Here is a 1222-nt window from a genome sequence, read left to right as displayed (position 1 = left end):
TTCCTTTTTAAAAACTAATAGGATATTCAGTGAATGCACCGAGCAAGACGTTCACCACCTTTTGTACGTTCATCACCTGTAACTAGATCAAGACATTTAGCAAATATTACCGCCGTTGATTTTTTCTTTAGAATCATCATCCAGTCGACCAAGTACTCCAGTTCAAATTTCCGATAATCCATTTTTTGAACCCGACCTCACAATTGAGAATCCGGAGAATATTCAGGGACGATTCATAGATCCTGAACCACTAAACTTTCCTCCGGAACCACCAATCATTCAAACAGAGATTGTTGAGGAACGAACCATTAAATCAGAATCCTCTAGTGATTCCGATTCAACAAATTCAATTATGGAGAATCTGGAACCTTTAAGTATGGAAGACCGAATGAGAGCTAAACGCACTGGCCAAGGTCACGCAATTACTCATCCTGACATTAATGGGCCAGATTATGAAATCAAAGGACAAATTCTACACATGGTGACTAATCAATGATAATTTAGTGGTGCGCCGAAGGAAGATCCAAATGAACATCTTCGTACCTTTAATAGGATCTGCACTCTATTTAAAATAAGAGAAGTTGAGGATGAACAGATATATCTCATGTTATTTCCCTGGACTTTAAAGGGAGAAGCCAAAGATTGGTTGGAATCGTTACCGGAAGGGGCGATTGATACATGGGATGTTTTAGTTGAAAAATTTCTTAAACAATTCTTTCCGGCATCTAAAGCCGTAAGACTTCAAGGAGAAATTATTACGTTCACACAGAAGCCAAATGAAACTCTATATGAGGCTTGGACAAGATTTGGAAAGTTATTAAGAGGATGTCCGCAACATGGTTTAGATACCTGTCAAATAGTACAAATATTCTACCAAGGATGCGACATCACTACAAGGAAAGACATCGATATAGCAGCTGGTGGTTCTATTATGAAGAAAACAGAAACTGATGCTTACAAAATTATTGATAACACTGCTTCCCACTCACATGAGTGGCACCAAGAAAAAGATATCGTTAGATCATCTAAAGCAGCTAGAGCCGATTCTAGCCATGACTTAGATTCCATTTCCGCAAAGATAGATGCTGTCGAGAGACGAATGGAAAAGATGACTAAGGATATTCACTCAATACGAATTAGTTGTGAGCAGTGTGGAGGACCACATTTGACAAAAGATTGTCTCAGTATTGAATTAACAATGGAACAAAGAGAGAATATTTCA

Source organism: Rutidosis leptorrhynchoides, chromosome 2, assembly GCF_046630445.1.
Source record: "Rutidosis leptorrhynchoides isolate AG116_Rl617_1_P2 chromosome 2, CSIRO_AGI_Rlap_v1, whole genome shotgun sequence".
NCBI lineage: Eukaryota > Viridiplantae > Streptophyta > Magnoliopsida > Asterales > Asteraceae > Rutidosis > Rutidosis leptorrhynchoides.
Note: the sequence above shows the minus strand (reverse complement) of the source record.